This window comes from Lactuca virosa, chromosome 8, assembly GCF_052849685.1.
Source record: "Lactuca virosa cultivar CGN04683 chromosome 8, Lactuca_virosa_CGN04683_v6, whole genome shotgun sequence".
Lineage (NCBI taxonomy): Eukaryota > Viridiplantae > Streptophyta > Magnoliopsida > Asterales > Asteraceae > Lactuca > Lactuca virosa.
The window spans coordinates 317,552,058-317,570,675 of record NC_136433.1 but is presented as its reverse complement, the minus strand read 5'-3'; positions in this window follow the sequence as shown (position 1 = coordinate 317,570,675).

Genomic DNA, 18,618 nt, shown 5'->3' with positions numbered 1-18,618 from the left:
CCGTCAGGATTGCTCCAGCAACCGGAGATACCTGAATGGAAGTGGGAGCGGATCACTATGGACTTCATAACCAAGTTGCCCAAGACAACGGGTGGACTTGATACCATATGGGTCATCGTCGAAAGATTGACCAAGTCCGCACACTTCCTGCTTATCAAAGAAACGGACAAGATGGAGAAGCTTACAAGAACTTACATTCGGGAGATTGTACGACTGCACGGTGTTCCCATATCCATTATCTCGGACAGGGATAGTAGATTCACTTCAAGGTTCTGGCAGTCGCTACAAAGTTCCCTAGGAACTAGGCTGGACATGAGTACAACCTACCATCCACAGACCGACGGACAAAGTGAGAGGACTATCCAAACCTTGGAAGATATGTTGCGAGCCTGTGTGATCGACTTTGGGAAAGCATGGGATACTCATTTACCCCTTGTCGAATTTTCCTGCAGCAACAGTTATCACACGAGCATAAAGGCTGCTCCATTCGAGGCCCTCTATGGCCGAAAGTGCAGATCCCCTCTGTGCTGGGCTGAGGTGGGTGATACCCAGTTAGCTAAAGGACGAGTTCCTGAAAGCACTCTCACGGGTCCGGAGATCATTTGGGAAACGACAGAGAAGATCGTTCAGATTCGTGAACAATTGAAAGCCTCTAGAGACCGACAGAAAAGCTACGCAGATAAACGAAGGAAACCGTTGGAATTCCAGGTGGGCGATCGTGTTCTATTGAAGGTCTCACCCTGGAAAGGCTTGATACGCTTCAGAAAGCGTGGAAAGCTAAATCCAAGATACATAGGTGTTGGATTAATGTCTAAGTCCATAACTATATTTGGTATGTACTTGACTCGACCCGACATGGTCCATTTGGGTTGCACTTCACCGTCACAATTTATATGGATAGTCTTTTGAGAATAGTATATTTATGATTTATATTAATATATTATAAGTTCTAATATATTAATATGGAATCATATTATTTAATTAGTATTGATCAAGAATTAATTTAGAATTAATTAAGTGATCAAAAAGAACTAATTAAATATGGACCCTTATATATATGGAATGGGCCAAGTTCATTTAGGTTGGGCTAAGCTTTCATGGATGGTCCATGGAGCTTTTAACCCATGGATCCTATGTAAATGAAAGGTCATGGGTATTAGGGTTTACATGGATGTAACCCTAATCCTCCATAATATATAAAGGGGTCCTTGGCTCACAAAATTGGCACAAGTGTGTGAAAATAAGAGTGGGCCGATTTTAGTGTGCATACATATTCTCTCAAGTTCTTCCAAGGTGTTTTGGTGATTTGTGATTCCATTTGAGGCTTCCACACTATTGGGGCTAAGCTCTTAAAGCTTGAAGACATCAAGCTACATCAAAAGGTATGTCATCTAACTAGAACTTTGTACTATAGGTGCTTCATAATATGCTAGTTAGGATGAAACCTTGGAATAGTTAATATTTGCATGTATAATAGAGAAAACATAGATCCAAGGTTTATAGGGTTGCATGTACACCATAGGAGTGTTAGAATGCTCAAAACCCAACAGTGATATCAGAGCCATGGGTTCTTTTCTGTTATATTGATGCAAATATTTTATTTTCAAGTTGAAAAAAAAAGGAAAAAAAAACATGACGTTTGTCAAATTTTAAGATAATTACTTGTTTTGTGAAAAACGAATTATTTGTAAAATTTGAATCATTTGTTATATGAGTTGAATTAGGTCAAATTTAGTAAAAGATAAAATGATATGATTATTTTATTAGTTTTAAAAGTTTGATCTAAATGTTTTAAGGAGTTACATATTTTGTCATAAAATTTTGGAGCTCAAAAGTTTTTTTTAAAGTTGTGATCTTAAGGGTTTTTGAAACTTCCATAAGTTATGGATATGAAAGTTTTTTTTTAAAAAAAATTTGATTCAAAGTTTTTATGGAGTTACAAAATTTGGTGTTAATGTTTTAAAGAATTCCATAACTTGTTCTTAAGTTATGGAACATGAAAAGTTTCATCATAAAACACCATTAATTCCATAAGTTACGGAATCCAAAGGTTTTCAAGAATTACAAAACTTGCCCTTAAGTTTTGGAATTTGAGAAAAGTTTTTTATGAAAAAAAGAATTGAATTCTAAAACTCTTGGGTTCATAACTTAAACAATTAATTAAATGGTTTTAATTTTGAGTTTAATAATTGGAATTATGATGTTTTTTTGAATAGTTCAAATTAATTCTTATGGACTTTATTAATAGTTAATTAAAGCGTTTAATTAAAAGAGTATTATTAATCCATAAATATATGGTTTGAGTTTAATTAAATTAAAAGTCTAGATTAAACCACCAAGTATTTTAAATGTCTAAAATACACCCTTATACTATTATAATATTAAAAGTTTAATATATTATATGTATAAGAGCAAGTCGTCTTACCATTAGTAGGCCTCATTCACGAAGCCGGTCTATAAGGGGGGTATAAGGTTGTTGCCTATAAAATGGCAGCTTAATGGGTGTCTACTCTCACCCACCGCTTCCTTGACTGGTGGAGGGTCGTTAGCCGAACAGGTAGGACAAGGACTATAATTCTCCCTTCATTATAAGTATAATGATAAATACTAAGTAACTAAACACTTATAAATTTCCAATCTTAGTTACTTAGGAAAATGTGAATAAGGTGCTAATCCATGAAATTACACTTTGCACTTTGTTTAAGCTGTTAGTGGAGTGTGTGTGGTTAACCGGCATACTAACCTGGACTTAACAAGGTAGGCAAAGGGTAACTTAATGTTTATCATAGTATCGTTGGAGCGTGTGTGGTTAACCGGTACATCGATTGAGGGGTAAATATTAAGGGTACCAAGTATATTTGCATGGTTACTTCACACCTTGTTTTGTGATCCTCGGCATCCCAGTCACAAAACCTGAAGGGCACACTCGAGATTGAAACATGCCATTGAAAAGTTCAATGAATCTCAAAAGAATCTAGGAGTTTCAAAACCAATTAAAACCTAATAATACATTTCGTTTATCTTGGTGGAAATTGGTGAATCGTCATTCACCTACCTTCAAATATTTTATAGCTTGGATTACGGCATCCCTCTTCCAAGTTATAAAATAGTTTGTTGGGTCCTAGCCTTAATATATCATATTGGGTGTTATATTAAGGACTTAAATAACCTTTACGTGAATTTCTCCCATTGTTGATGTCTGGTTTAGACAACAATGATCTTCCCAAACCAAGCTTTCCTAATGAATATGTCTTCCCGAGTTTGGCTCATGGAAGTCATACTTCTCTTCCTCCACCTCCTCTAATTATTCTCCCTAACCCACAAGTTCAAGGTCACTCAAGCCCTAATGGCAAGCAAGGTCTATGTGTGATCACATCTTAGAGATGAAGTCACATATTGACAAGCCGGGAGAGTTGGGTGTCAAAGTCTTGAGAAAGTTGGATGTTCAATCACTTTCTAAGTCACATAGTGAGTTCCTTTGGGACTACTATGAAACAGACTATGACATGAACCTTAATGATCATATCTATTTGCTTGGTGCTGCTGAATCAACAATGATTTGGAACGATAGTAAAGCAAATTTGATTAGAAGATCAACTTCCCAAAAACTTTATGGACAGTGACAATGGTGACACTGGAAATCCAGAAAAAGCATTCTCTTCCCAATGGAAAGGGATTGGCCATAGTCAACCCGGTTGACCAAATGGTAAAGAGAAAGGCTAAGTCTGAGATAATCCCATTACCAAAGGGTCCATATGTTTATTTTGCCAAAGGAAGGGGCGTTGATTGCAAAGCTGCCAAATTTACCTAAGGATGTTAAAGTCAATAAGTTTGACTCTACATCAGGTAGAGCCCATTATCTAAATCTGTTAAGTTCTATTCTGAGATCCTCATTACATGATGTGACTGGGTCACATGTTGATGTTTTAAGAATCAAAGAATAGAGAGAAATCTTAAAGGAAGTATATGCTGATTCTGATCGCGAAGGTGGATTTCGATCGCATCAGAATTTTGAGCAGTTGCTTAAGAAGTTATGATATATTGCTAAGGAATAGATAACAACAATTTTCCATGTGGATTGTAAGGATAAGTTTTTCCGCAAAGTTTTAAAATAAAAGAAAATTGTTTAATTTTATTTATTTGAAGTATCCTTACAATGGCATTTGTGGAAAATAGTTGCTTATATGATTCCACTGACAGCAATATTGGAAAAATGGATTTGATTCTTTCATTTGTGGTAGTGTCTAAATTTACCAAATCAGGAAAGTTCCTCATCACCCAAGTTTCAATTGGACCGAAACTTGGAATCATGCAAGTTGAATAGTATGATGAATGAGAACTTTCAAGCATTGGAAAATCAAGACTAATTACTTGTTCACATGGATGTGTGAGTCAAGTGAAGGACTAAAGGGATCGAGTACACATTCTTGTGCACTGGTCATGTCCACCACAAAGCTCGTTAAGACTATTTGATTTACTAAAGTTTAGTAAATATGGTTATACTTACAAGTTTAAGTATAATTCTGAAACATTGGAAAAGTCTCAATGTATGGCAGAACGAATGGGAAGAATCAAATTAGGCAGAAAGATAAAAGTTTCTCAAATCTGAAAAGATGGGAGAGTACTTTAGTATCATGTTTGTGATCATCTTAATGATTTAGAAATCATATCACAATTAGTCCTTTAAAGGTCATCTTAGTGCATTCTTATGACTAAGAAGAGGAGTCATGAATTGTTGAAATGGTTAGATCAGGAAGATGAGTCATACTTCGTTCCAAAACAATTCTTAGAGTCATACTCCAAGATTGTAACTTGAGTGACATATCTTAAAGAAAGGTTTAAAACACTTGTCAAATGTAAGAGTAAAAGTGTCCTACTCTTGTACATTTGAAATTGGTAAGTTGTGATGTTTTGGATAAAACAAAGACCAACTAAGGACAATTGTGTGAAGTGTTTGTCTTGATAAAGAATCCGCACTATCTCTTGAATATTTGGCAAGATAGTCTTATATGTCAAGAGGATAGTGGGAGTCTTAAAGATCCTAAAAAGAATTTCAAGAACTAATCAAGAATAAAACCTGAGGTTCTTCACTAGCACACGACTTGAGGTTTATAACCTATCGTGTTGACATATTCTGTGCCCATTCCAGTTAAAGTTGGCTTTGCATAGGAGTTCTGAAAGTTCTCAATTGGTTGCATAACAACTTGGAAGCAATGGCAGGCCCTGTACTGCCAGGTGGCAATAAGTTAAGATTGCATAAGTTCAGTCCATATGAGTTTGGATTTGTCATTATCCTTGTCTTGTGACTATGGTTTTGACGATTCACATGGATAAGAACACATACACCATAAAATCTAAGGGTCATAAGGTTTCTCTCCGATTCATGAAAATGATGGTGAGGAAACACTTCCACCAAGTAGATTTGAAGCAGATGGCAAAAGGTCTAAACAATTGAGACTATGATTACGACATCCCTTTTCATAGTTCTGAAATTGTTTAGACACACATGCATGCTATCTAAGGAAAGGTGTATGATTTTGATAAAGTTTTATCAAAGCATCTCGTATCATAAATCTGAACTTTGGTAAGAAAGTCAATAAAGTATTGATTTCTAGAAGTCCAGCTGATTTCTGAGTACATGTCAAAGCTAGTGGGAGCATAAGTGTTATGCTAATAATCATCATGTTAGTGGGAGCATGATAATTATTGTTAGTGTTGCAAGTTAGCAATGTTAATTATAGAAAACAAAAGTTTTAATTCGTGAGGCTGTAGGGATTGAAAAAGTTGTTTTGCTATAAAAGGAGAGGATATACTTCATTTCAGTTCTAAAGGCTTAGATTGAGACCTTAATCATCTTTAGTCAAGAATATATATATGAATTTCATGTTGGATTGGTTCAACTTAAGGAAATTCTATATATTGCGTTCTCAAAATTCGATTATGATTACGGCATCCCTCTTCATAGTCAAATTTTGAAAATATGGCAAATAAAAATATTGTAGCAAAAGACTGGTCTAGAATCATGTCTTTATGTGAGACATCATGAATCGTGTACCATTTTCTTTGGGTACAGGATCGATTGCATGTGCTATAATATTTGTCATTTCTAAATTTTTCCAAATGCCCAGAGGCATTAAGAAGGGAAAAGGTCTAGAATTGGATATGACTAAAATGATTAAGCAATTGTCGAGGACAATCTGAGGTATACCAAAGATTGGTTGCTCAGGGACAGTTGGAAGTATAGTGCTAATTTTGGAAAGACCATATTGACATATTCTGAAAAGATGCATCTCTTATTCAGAAGTGATAGTCAAAATGAGAATATGGAGTTGTCTCCATAGGTGGAAGTTATCTGTGTAAGATTAGAAAACTTAATGCAAGAAGCATGTCCAAAGCAATGTACTTTGAATATGAGACTTAGTTTCCATGGAGTTGATCTCCATTGGAATACCTTATAATGACTGTTGACAAGTCTTTGTGACTTTGTACATATTCATTACAGGAGGGTCAGTGCATATGAGTTTAAAATCTAAACAGATTTCGATAAATGATAGGAATTTGAAATTCTCACATTTTTCGATAAGGATTTGGGAGTGTGAAATTAGAATCATTGAAATTATGTTCAATATTTCACAAAGTAAGGATCATAGACAAACATAGAGTGCATACTTGGTGTATGGCAAAGCTATTGTTTAAGAAAAACATAGTGTACATGCTTGGAGCATGGGACAACTAGTGTTTTTAATTCAAGTATAAAGTTGATAAAACCGAAACAATGAATAATAAGTAATCAGTATGGTGATAAATAAAAGTGTTTATTTATATTCATAGGGTTTGATACCATATTTGATTCATTTATTCTTGTGTTTCACTTTGCATGTTTTGACTTCCAGAATAACTAAGTCGTTCTTCCTGAATGATTAAGTTATTCAAACCATCCACAGTCGGTCATATGTTGGAAGTAGATATGAATCAAGACTGTCATGGGTTGGTTTGTAGAGGTCCAAGTTGGTGGACAAAATGGTGCTACAACACTCATGAGTGCTCATAAGTTCTGAGTATTGGATTCAACCCGCGCTCATTTGAATCACTTCATGGATTTTATCACGAGTGATCATGAGACGATAATATCTTATATTCTTCAAACCTAGAGATATGAGTTGTTACTATGAGTTGGTTATACATTGATTGCACGAAAACGCATTTGGTAACTCGATGTTATAAAACGTGCCTTTGTGTATGATTCAACAAGTAGTAGAACAAGCCATATGAGTCGAAGTTTATCCATTCCTTTTACCTTCGGGATAAAAGCGATATCTGTGGGCCCCTCGATGATTTAACGATGACACATGTGAGTGCTTGGCCAAGCCAGGACTGATTTGATTTGTTCAATCAGTCAGTCATCATAAATCGAAAATCAGGAAACAACAAATGGACAGAGAGAATGATTATAATCCATGTCTCAGTCCATATGATATCTAGAATGGAGGAATATATGATCCCTTATCTAATGGACAAGTCATTGACAAGGTCAGAGTTCGACAGCGGCTTTAAGAGCTACGATTGTCAGTTAGGTTTTGAAGTCATACTCAATAATAGTTTTAGACTTATCCAAGTGGGAGACTGTTGGATTAATGTCTAAGTCCATAACTATATTTGGTATGTACTTGACCCGACCCGGCATGGTCCATTTGGGTTGCACTTCACCGGCATAATTTATATGGATAGTCTTTTGAGAATAGTATATTTATGATTTATATTAATATATTATAAGTTCTAATATATTAATATGGAATCATATTATTTAATTAGTATTGATCAAGAATTAATTTAGAATTAATTAAGTGATCAAAAAGAACTAATTAAATATGGACCCTTATATATATGGAATGGGCCAAGTTCATTTAGGTTGGGCTAAGCTTTCATGGATGGTCCATGGAGCTTTTAACCCATGGATCCTATGTAAATGAAAGGTCATGGGTATTAGGGTTTACATGGATGTAACCCTAATCCTCCATAATATATAAAGGGGTCCTTGGCTCACAAAATTGGCACAAGTGTGTGAAAATAAGAGTGGGCCGATTTTAGTGTGCATACATATTCTCTCAAGTTCTTCCAAGGTGTTTTGGTGATTTGTGATTCCATTTGAGGCTTCCACACTATTGGGGCTAAGCTCTTAAAGCTTGAAGACATCAAGCTACATCAAAAGGTATGTCATCTAACTAGAACTTTGTAGTATAGGTGCTTCATAATATGCTAGTTAGGATGAAACCTTGGAATAGTTAATATTTGCATGTATAATAGAGAAAACATAGATCCAAGGTTTATAGGGTTGCATGTACACCATAGGAGTGTTAGAATGCTCAAAACCCAACAATAGGGCCTTTCGAGATTCTCGCTAGAATCGGCCCTGTAGCTTACAAACTTAACTTACCGCGCGAACTCAGTAGCGTACATTCTACTTTCCACGTCTCGAACTTGAAAAAGTGTCTGTCCGACGAGACTCTTGTAATCCCACTCGATGAGATCGAGATCAACGAGAGCCTCAACTTCGTGGAAGAACCTGTAGAGATCATGGACCGAGAGGTCAAGCAAACAAAGCAAAGCCGTATCCCGATAGTGAAGGTTCGCTGGAACGCCAAGCGAGGACCTGAATTCACTTGGGAGCGAGAGGATCAGATGAAACTGAAATATCCTCATCTTTTTGCTTAGTTATTTGTAACTACTTAATTGCTTAAACTCTAATTTCGTGACGAAATTCTCTCTAACGGGGGGATGATGTGACAATCCGAAATTTTTATCTTATACACTTATTCAAATTAATGAAGGTTAGACTCGTTTTTGCTATTTTCTAGCACTATTTAGAGTCAATTAGAGTGTTTAAAACCTAGTATAATCAAGGTATGAGTCGTGGGATGAGTTTTGAGAGTGTAAAACCTTGAAAATGAGCCAAACATTCCAACATATGGAGTGTGCGGCCACACACTTGTATGTACGGCCACACACTTGTGTGTACGGCCACACACAAGAGTGTGCGGCCACACACCCATCCCAACTGCACACTCTCCCATATATATTCAACACTTGTCATTTTGAACACTTTTTCCACTTCTTCAAAGCTAGAACACGAAATCCTCTCAAGTATCATCCAAATCTTCATCTTGATCTTCATAAAAGGTAGTAATCCTTCCTTTTATTTGTTGATACACGACCCTAACTAGCAAAACCCTTTGGTTTGATCCATGAAAACATCCATTTTTAGTCAAGAACACCAAGAACACCAAGAACACACACTACTTTTGGGGCTTCTAACTACACTTTTAAGCCTCTAAATCGGGTATACACTTGCAGTAGCTTGTTATAAGCTAAAGACCCTTGAATTTACACATGAAAAACGCCATTTCATATGATCTTCAAGTGTGTACAGCCGCACACACCATGTGTACGGCCGCACACACCAAGTATAGCCGCACACACCCTTTTAAGGGTCTAAAATGGCAACAAACTTCCAATCCGGCTAGCCAATGGTCAAAACACCTTCCCTAGAACATTCCTAAGGCTTGGAAACACGTTTTGGTACATTCCATAGGGAGTGTGCGGCCGCACACACACCCTGGCCGCACACACATAAATAGTGTGTATTTTGATCATACACTCCCTTGTATAGCCATATACCCCTTATATACAATCATATATGGTTGTAACACTTCAAAATAAGTGTTTACTTGTCCCTAAGGTGGTTCCAAGTCAATAATTAGTTGTTATAAGCACTAATTATATTCATATATGTATCATTATATGTTAAATAGGATCCGCATGTGTGCTCAAGTCTTCATTTGACACTTAGCATCCTATAACAATCAGTTCATCCAAACCACTCACTACAGGTGAGTTCATACCCCTTAATTAACCTTTTAAATGTTTTTAAATGCTTTTATGGGGGGGGGGATACAAGTTGAACAATTTTAGTTATTATATCAATCACATGTGATTAATAACTACCAAACAAGTGGATTTCTTACTTTTCAAACTGTGTTATCAAACTGTTTTACTTCAAACTGTTTTACAAACTCTTGTACATATCAAATACTTTTATTAAACTCTTTTAAACTTATTTTCTGTTAAATGTGTACCTATATAGATATAGTTATATAAGTAGGATTGAAAGGACTTAGGACTGATAGCTCACCTTACTTCCTGTTCCTTGTTTGGTTGTGGACTTAGGGTATTCAGGTTATTTGTCCGAAGGTCGTTTGAATCCTAGTTATATATTATGTATATGTATATAGGTATAAAGGTTCCTTCTTTCATTCAGTTCAATACCTTTGGGTAGCAAGGGTATACACACATGTTCATACATTCAAACAACATTACTAGTAAGCTATAATAGGTATAGTTTAGGGAGATACTAATACTATTACTAGAACAATGAAACATACAAAGAGTCAGTTCATACATGAGTCAGTACTATACAGAGAGAACATAACATACAGATAGAGAATACTATGATGAGAAACAAACAATACCATACAGAGAGAACATACATACATGCTAGACAGGAAGAGAACACACAATACAGCTAGCACATACATATACTAGAACATTACTACAGTTATGTGAGCCACGTAACGGGGCATGGCATTACCTGTCATGACCGTTTTTGTATCCAGAATCTCCTTAAGTGGGGGGCGTATGAGTTTGTGTATAGATCTATACTGGATTGACTATCCTACACCTTGCTGCTCGCTACAGTGGGACTTGCAAGTCTACGGGTGCCAAACGTCATTTCTTCCGACGTCTTACATCGTCGCGTTCTATAGTCGGTAGCAGGATACAGGCCGATCACATGGTACTTTAAATAACAATTGCTTTAAGGTAGTTAGTACAGCAGTAGTTACTTAATACAACACTACAATACTATTTCATTTTCCCATTGCATTCAATTTGTGATATTCACACAATAAACAGTAATGTAAAAACTATATTTTTGGTTCATGATAGTCATATTTGGGAAAATACATACTCTTACAAGAGACACACACACAGACACTAGATGCCTTGGTAGAAGGCTACTTTTAGTAGGAAACATAGGGTTTTCTAGGGGAGTTCAAACAATTACAAACCTTTACAAACATTTTCAAAGTTATACATTACAGACTTACAAACACTTTCATACAAATACAGACACTAATATACTTATGAACTCACCAGCTTTAAAGCTGATAAACTCTTTCAAAATAACTTGTATTCTCAGGTCACCAGTAGACAGGTACCGGTGCCAGGTTTTGAGAAGATGGAGCTCGTTCAAGACTCATCTTTTATTTTGATGTATATTTTTGGTGTCTATATAACTTGACAGAACACACTTGTATTAAATTATATTATTAATGCAATGGATGATGTTGTTGCTTGTTTACTACTTTGCATTGTTGTGATACTGTACATGACGTCCTCCACCCCCGAACGATTCCGTCGTTCTGGTTTTGGGGTGTAACACTTAGTCTGACTGAGTCTACGTTATACCAAACCCACGTGTCACCGAGGAGACCCTTCATTTTAAACCGAATGAATAACAAAACTCTCGCCACTTATAACGACAAACTAGATGCGAATCTCAGAATTGTCTATCGCTTCAAACGTCCGAAGTACTCATGCGAGGAGTACGGAATCCTCCTGTAACCTTCCTTAAGTAGTTCCAGCAGATCACTTGGAAGATACCAATTGCGCAGCAAGTCAAGTTCAAGCTCAGAGGCTAGGGACGAATACAATTAACCTATCAATGTTTTGTGTATGCGCGAGGGTAGTATATAATTAAGATTCTATGGGCTTAGGATGTGTGTTTCCGCCCTATCTCCTGTTCCTTGTCTGGTTGTGGACCTGGGGCAGAGCCACCCATCCGACCGCCTTATCAATCTTAATTATATATGACTTGTGTACGCAAGCTGATGATAGCTGAACTAGGTATAAGTCCTACCATGAACTTCAGGACGAAAGCTGCTCAGGACTACGAATGGACATCTTACCAGTTGGATGAACATAGACGAGCAAGTCAAACGTACACACCCTTCACAGACCAGAACAACAAATATAACAGTGAAGATCCGCTGAAACACCCAGCGAGGATCTGAATTCACTGAATAACGTGAGGGTTAAATGGAAACAGAAGTACCCACCTCTTTTCTTATCCCTAACCAACGACTCGGAATCCGAATTTCGGGACGAAATTCCCTCTATCGAGGGGATGATGTGATAACCCGAAAACTCTATCTATAAGTTATCTCGATCAATGAAAGTCAGACTTGTTTCTGTTACCTTTTAGCCCTGTTAAGGGTCTGTTTGAGAGTTTCTGAGCCTAGTCTTATGTATGAATGGATGCTAGGATGAGTTAGCTTGAGATCGGGAGTCTAGATTCGAACCAGAAAATCACTCACAAGGTGTTCACGACCGCAAACCTGTTCACGGCCGTGAACCCTCCTCCTATATATATATATATATATATATATATATATATATATATATATATATATATATATATATATATGAGTGACCTCATTTTCTTCTCATTTCTCCTCCTCCCAACCGTGAACACCCCCCTTCTCTCTCAAGAAGCTTCGACCGTGAACCCTCCAAAGCTCCAAAAACGTAAGTGTTTCAACCATAAACTTGTTATACTTGAAAGACTGCTATATCCTAGCCTTGATTTGTCAAGTTTCATCACCATCTTCATAGTCTTGAAGAGTTCACGGTCGTGAACCCTTCATAAGGGCCGTGAACCCTTCATAGATTCATAGGGCCGTGAACACCTCATGAGGCCGTGAACCCTATACGATCGCAAACCCATCCATGGGTGGCCGTAAACCCCTTCCAAGCTTCCATTTGTGAGCCTAACACTTCATTTAGGGTGTTTCCTACAATCTTAGGTGGTTTCTTATACATTTTTAGTAGTTATAACCACTAACTGAATACACATACATGTTAATATGTGTTTAATAGGACCTTATTGTGCTCGGGACTCCACTTAGCATACCAAGCATCCTATCTTTGTCATTCATTCAAGTCATTCACAATCAGGCGAGTTCATACCCCTATATTTTCTAAGCTTTTAATGTTTTAAGGGGGGGGGGGGATACAAGTAAAAGCACAAGTAAACTTGTGTTTGAAAATATTATTTGGTTTAATATATTTTCCTATCATTAGTATACATCAAACGTAGAACTTATTAAACATGTTAAACATCGTTACTACTAGACTTGAAATCGGTTTTACAAAACATGTTAGGATACAAACATTGCAAACACAATTTTCAGAACAAAGGAAACAAACTTATGAATTATGAAATAAAAGATATTATTTTATAAGGATTCATGTTAATAACAAAAAGGGTTTTCATAGTATTATTCGTGGATTCGTTGAGAGAACTACAGTGTGAGACACGTCATGTAACTAGAGTCTCCTGGAAGGAGAGTGTGAGTTTGTGTATAGATCTATACGAGACTAACAATCCCGCACCCTGACTATTAGCTACAGTCAACCGGGGGTGACAAACGTCTTTTCAGTTTTCGACGTCCGAAGTACGTCGCATTGGCATTCGTCCATCAGTATGGTTATAAGAACTCACAGGTGAAACAACGACTCGTTCACGTAATAATATACCTAACAAACAGTCAACAGGGTTAGTAACTATGTGATGACTTAGTATGTACACCAGGGTAATATGAAATTAACATCTGACATGTCGTGGGTTGTGTGACATCCGCCTTATTTCCTGTTCCTTGTTTGGTTGTGGGCTTAGGGCAGAATCACCCAATCGACTGTCTGTTCGATCTAAATTTCTATGACCTGTATGTACTAAGTGATCACAGGAGGGTATTAACAACACTTTCAGTTTACAGAACATACTATACATACTAGTGGTATCTAGGATTTTCATACAAAGGGTTTCATACAGAACATACATACTATACATTACTGGTGATAGCCAGGGTTTTCAAACAGAACAATGTTTAAACAACATAAGTATAGTAGATACTTGTACTCTTCGGTTTGGAACAGATAATTCAATAACTTACACTTAGGGAAAATATAGGATTTTCCAGGATAAACATCAGTACACTACAAACAATCGGCTTATCATTTCACTAATGAACTTTCATTGTTAATTCTGTAACTCCTTAGTTTATGCATCTGGGCTATGTATGAAGAATATCCGATAGACCATGGAATGTGTGGTATCCGGCTCATTTCCTATTCCTTGTTTGGTTGTGGACTTAGGGCAGATCCACACAATCAACCGTCTGTTCGATAGTGGTTTATACATAGCTAGTATGAGCTAAGTAGTGATAAAAAGAATTGGTTAATCATGCATTCAATAAGAAAATAATGGATTTTCTTGAGGAACACTTTCAACAGATATCAAAGGACCGATACAGATAAATCTGTAAGTATCTAGTGAATACTTCAGGGTTATATACATGAAGATCCGACAATCAATGGAATGTGTGGCCTCCGCGTCACTTCCTGTTCCTTGTTTGGTTGTGGGCTTGGGGCAGAACCACACAATCAATTGCTTGTTCGATCTGGATTGTTTATGATTTGTATACACTAAGTACTCGCAGAAGGAACTAGTAAGAATCATTTTTACTTAACATTCATTACATCAGGAAATATAAGGTTTTCTGGAGAAATACAACACACTTTTTCAAAGAACAAAGAACCTGTTTTCTAAAACAAAACGCTTATGAACTCACCAGCTTTATGCTGATACTCTTTCAAAACCTACTTGTATTCTCAGGACATTAGTAGACAGGTACACGCACCGGGTTCAAGAAGATGGAGCATAGTAGCTTCGAGTCTTTACTTGTTATTTACTTTTGGAGTTAGTTGTTTATGATTCGAAAACAATGTAAACATTATACTATTAATACAATGGTTGTTGTTGCTTTGATTACTATTATTCAATTGTTTTGATACTATACATGACGTCCTCCGCCCCCGAACGTTTCCGCCGTTCCGGTTTGGGGGTGTGACAGATTGGTATCAGAGCATTGTTTATAGTGAACTTAGTATATCAACCAGTAAAATATATACAACTATAAATACAATGGGGCCGGAGTGCTCTGACTAAAAGTATACTTTTAAAATATAATTATTTTACGCAAAATATATTATCAAGCATACATAATAAGAACAAGTATTTCAATAAGAACAAATAGGATCAAAACAAACAAAAGTATTTAGATGTTGGACACTACAGTCAAACCTAAACAGTTATGTAATCATATCTGGAATAAATATAACCTGATCAACTATATTTATTTGAGATACGACCAACATGTGTTTGAGAGTGATGGTGGTGTTGCAACGAGCCTAAAACTTACCTAACTCTATATACAAAGTATCCTTAGAACAAAACATGAAGATAAAATACTATAGGAGTATTTTAGGCACTATAACGAACTTACATAAGTACTAAAAGACCTTTACTGGCAGGTCTATAGTTGCGAAGTGCATGCTTCCAGGGTTATATATAATTGGGATCTTATAGACTTAAAATTGGTGATTTTCGCTCTATTACCTGTTCCTTGTTTGGTTGTGGTTTTAGAGTAGGATCACCTATTCGAAGGTCTATTTGATCTTGGTTATATACAACTTGCATGCACTGCTTGACTATAGGAGGACCCAGTTTGGATCATTAATAACTACAGACGAAGTGTTCTACTTAATCTCATAAGATTCTTTAGATATTCCCATTCTCGCACGAACAACCTAGATATAGATAACCACTTCATACAACCACCAATTGAGAAGTCAATGAGGAATGAGAGAGGGTTCATAAAGTGGATTCTGAGAAGGAATCATACGAGGAGGCAAATTTTCCATCAGGAGGTGATGGAGATCTATGGTAAAATCCAAAGCATGATCTATAGTGAATAGGAAAACCATAAGAAAGTCCAGAGACAACAAATTCCAACAGCCGAATTCAGGACCATCATAACTAGGACAGGAAACCCCTCCCGAGGCGCGCAAGGTGGTAAAGCATCATATACGTCATACTAATAATTAACTAATATGATTTAGTGAGTTAGTGATTACACTGCTCACACTATGTGTTAGGCTTATCGCCTTTATCATATCAACCAGTAACAACAGACCAGATCCCATAACTTCATTAAGAGGGTAGTCACTATCAAATTCATAAGTCTATGTTGCATAGACCTCTGTTATGAATTGCTTCAAAAGTCAGAACATAAAACACTCATAATTAACACAACCCCGATTCAGATAACACTCGACTTGTAACCACTAAGGACTTACCCTCGTTTCATCTTTTAAACCTTATGTCAGAAAGATGCCACCGAAGAAGTCGAACAAAAACAAAAACAAAGCACCACCGCCGCCACCTCCTCAGTATGACCCGGTTGTCTTTCAGGAGGCAGTAACAGCCGCAGTGAGAGCCTTCATGACTCAAATCAATGCAAGGGGTACCGGTGGATCGGGTAGTGGTACCAACAACTTTAACCACGGACACACAAAGGAATGCTCGTACAAAGACTTCATGACTTGTGGACCCAAAACCTTCGATGGAAGTGGAGGAGTCATCACCCTAATGCGATGGTTCGAAAGGACAGAATTGATTTTTGAGTTATGCGCATGCCCAGAAGGGAGCAAAGTGAAGTTTACTGCCTGCACCTTCTCTGACAGAGCCCTTACATGGTGGAATAGCCATGTCAAGTCATTGAATTGAGAATATATGCAATGCATGCTAGATTGGGGTTAAGGATTTAGGAAGGATGCCTTATATGCCTATTGTATGTGCTTGTAGACCTACATGCTAGTATTGATCAGTCAGTGATAGGACGACCTGTATAGGTTATGCCTAATTGTTTGAGCTCTTGGAATTTCCTGTTAGTATGGTTCAGATAGCTGAAAAGAATGGTTTGATTGGAGTATGTTGGTTAGTTTTTCTGTTGTTCGAATGTTGCTTGTTTTGTGCTTTGTGGGACTCTTATCAATGTGAGTTAGCTACCAAGTGAATATGCTAGGTCACATGTGGCACAGGCTGGATAATCTCAGAGTGATAGACTTCGCCCTATTGCGCAACTCTCGTTTGAGTCCAACTGTTCTAGGATCGAGTCTTTTACTCGAAGGATTATCTGATCTCGGTTACATGTGGGTATATTCATGAGGTAGCTAGTTGACATTAATAGGAATCCTTCAGCAGCAGAGGACTGGGTGAGTTCGGGAACCTAGGAAAGCCTAGGAGATGCTTTAGTGGGATAGTAGTGTTGTTTAGTGGGTACATCGGTTTGAGGAAGTGACATAGAGGATTTGGGAGGATTGCTGAGGAAAGTATGGATATGTGTGGAATGTAGTTTTGGGCCCGTACTACTGAAAGCACATGATCCATACTCGAATCGGTGAGAGTCTTGGAGAATCTAAGAAGCTTAGGGGAGGAGAATCCTTGGACATGTTTTGATCATCTGTTTGTGGTTTTTCAGTCCGAAGATGAGCACACAAGGAGGTGGTTCTGATTCGGGTTCTGGTTTTGGTTCAGGGGCGAGTGTTGAGCCAATTAGCGAGCAGATATGGGAGTTCATCTCGTTGGAAATTACCCGCGATATTTTGGAGCAGACCCCTGTGATATTTGGTTCAGTCAAGGAGGGGATTTTGGAGCTATTGGATAGTCGCCTCGGGGCCTTTCGGGCCGAGATCATTACGGGGTAATTAGGGGCTCATCTGGAGCCCAATGCTTATGGATCCCTGAGATCCTTCAAGAAGGAGGACCCTATTGTTAACTCTTGTCATTTGGGACCGGAGGTGGGTTATGCACCTTGTCTTCAGGAGAGTCTACCGCATGATTGGATCATTGTGGAGGTTTTGCGAGCCCTACAAGAGGAGTTACCCGACATCATTAGGCGTGTCATTGATAGAGTGGTCGCCAGACTCGAGGGGCAGGCCTTAGTTATACAGGCGGTTGATAGGGTGGTCGAGGAAACCCAGGAGCAAGATATTGGTTTAGATATGCAGTTGGGGGAAGAGGAAGCGGACTTCTAGTCATGCTAAACAATTTGAGTAGTCGGATGCTGCCATAATTGGTGCCGGAGACCCGAGGGGTCGTGGTAGTTACACAAAGGAAGGAGGGGCGCGTGAGGATGTACGTAGCAGGTCTAAGTGCGGCAGGTGCGGGTGGAAGGGTCACAATCGCCAATAATGCACATTGGAGGTAGAGTTGTGCCATCGTTGTCATCATACTGGTCATATCAGGGCGAATTGCCCCCGCTTAGTGGTTGGGGCAGCTCAGGTTTCATCGCAGATACTTCGGCAGGAAGAGAGATTCAGGGTTTCTTCAGGCGATATTGCGGGTATGTTATGTTTTGCTTTCTCATAGTTTCTATCAGTATTCATGGTTGTCGGAATCTTGCATCAGTTTGGGTAAGCACATATCCGGCTCATTTCTTTGCTCATGATTGGGTTATATCTTCAAATATTGTCATATGCCATTTGCATACCGTGAATTATTAGTGGTTAGTGTAAGGTCGTTTCCCTTTTTGCTAGTTCGAGATGTTCAATATTATCTTGGTTCATAGTAGAGATCGGTTCAGGGGCATTATGTAAAGG